The sequence below is a fragment of the Otolemur garnettii genome, unplaced genomic scaffold (assembly GCF_000181295.1).
Source record: "Otolemur garnettii isolate 467f Iridium unplaced genomic scaffold, OtoGar3 scaffold00124, whole genome shotgun sequence".
Lineage (NCBI taxonomy): Eukaryota > Metazoa > Chordata > Mammalia > Primates > Galagidae > Otolemur > Otolemur garnettii.
Genome location: NW_003852519.1, coordinates 1,614,238 through 1,616,152, shown reverse-complemented (window position 1 = coordinate 1,616,152; position 1,915 = coordinate 1,614,238). Strand labels below are relative to the sequence as shown.

At 37.3% G+C, this 1,915-nt stretch overlaps 1 protein-coding gene across 2 annotated transcripts in view; it reads left to right on the top strand.

Annotated features, from left to right (window-relative positions):
* Positions 1-1,915, top strand: part of GPRC5D (G protein-coupled receptor class C group 5 member D) — an 8,304-nt gene that overhangs the window by 1,703 nt on the left and 4,686 nt on the right. The window lies entirely within an intron of this gene.

Sequence of the window (1,915 nt, the reverse complement as noted above, 5' to 3'; positions counted from 1 at the left end):
TCAAGTCTAAGAGTTTGAGGTTGTCTTGAGATATGCTGCCATGACACTCTACCCAGGGCCACAGAGTGAGACTCTGTTTCAAAAAAAAAAGATTCCCAGAATCAAGGTTAAATTGTTGTGAAAAACACAGGTCTTTATGAGAAGAGATCAAGACAGAAATGAACCAGAACCCTAAATAAAGAGGGTGTGACTCTGAGTGCTCGTGCTGGGTAAAGAAAGGCATCTGCTGTAAAATGAGTTACCTGGCCCCAGATTAGGCTTGGACCACGCAATGCACGACATCTAATGCAAGTCCAGATGTGTTGGCCTTCAAGCACAAAAGTCAATCCTGGCAACACCGATTGACATTTTTAAAATTTAAATCTCAAACCTAATTTGCCCAAATGTAATCTTAGGACTCACCACTTCACTAAAGTCATAAAGCCCAAGTGTTTCTGAATTTTGCTTTCCAAACTATTCACGATTTAGAATTCTTTAAGATTTACAAAAAAGCAACGGAAAGAGCCATTGCATCCGAATTCTGAATACAGACTCAGATGGCGTGTGATCATGAGCAGAAAGAAAACAACTTGATTATGTGACACTTTCATAATAATTTCTGGGTCATAGTTTTATCCGAGCCACCTGACTATACTTTTTCAAAGAATAAAATGTGTTATCCTTGATGACAAGGATGTGTAGACCCCAACAACCTGGGAGAGATGGGGATAATTTCAATTATCTGGAAATATCTCAAAACTCATTAATTTCTTTTCTGAAACATCTGGCCTATTATTTACAACCCAATATCACAGTTTACATCAATTCTTATGTCTTAATAGCATCTGATTTCTTACATTTTATTTCTAATGTGAAAGGATGAAGTTATTCTATATGCTGTATAGCACACATAATGTTCACCAAGCTCAAAAAAATTAATTTATACTCTTCTTTTAAGTACTCACACTTTTTTGAGCTGTAATCTATGGCTAATTACATATTCAAATTAAACTCTGTTCAGATAAATACGTCCATTAATTCTTTTCAGTTCAGTTGACCGGGAGTTGGAAATTGACATTATACATCCTTTCCATAATAGTTTTTCATTGCTTGTTGATGATGCATAATCAGATCACTAAGGCTTGTGGCAGAACTGCAGAGTCGATCTTTCTGTTGTTGAATGTTCCCAAGAAACAAAACTCAGAGACAAAGAAGTTGTTAGAATTTCACAATAGCCCAAAACACACTGGGACTTATAAGGTCATTATTCCATACCCCCAAAACATTAGGCAAGTGTTCAAAGTGTTCTAGGAAGTTGTCTTAGTTAAAAAGCAAGGACTTGCAAAAAAAAAAAAAAAAAAAGGACAGTGTATCCTCATTTGGCAAAGGAAACTTTTTTTCCCCTATCCTGTTACTGAAGCAGGGTCAGAAAATCCATTTCTGACCAGGAAGTCGTCTGCCAGGGATAGTCATTGCCAATGTAGTTTGATATTCTGTGGGGGAAAAATCAATAGGGTGGTAAAGAATTTAGAGATTGTGCTCCAAGATTGGACAGAATAATCAGAAACTTAAGGTAAAAAAAGAATCAGAATTTAGGTCACCTGGAAAAAAGTACAAATATTGACACGCAATAAAAAGTATAGACTTCCACCCAGCTAGAAAAAACATACAAATAGATATAAAATAGCATCTAGACAAATATAATAACAATAACTTGAAAAATACTAAGTGTCATGGTAGGTCATGACCTGGCAGTGGGGAGGGGAGCAGCTTACCACTGTCTTTGTTTTTGTTCACTCAAGTAACAACCCTGGTACTATATAAACAGATGTGTGGTCAGCAAGAACAGCTGTGCTGTTGTAGTCAGCATCGGTCAGGCCCCAGCAAGACTACCCATTCCCGTCTGCATCCGCTAGTGATGCATGTGGGGAGCTTG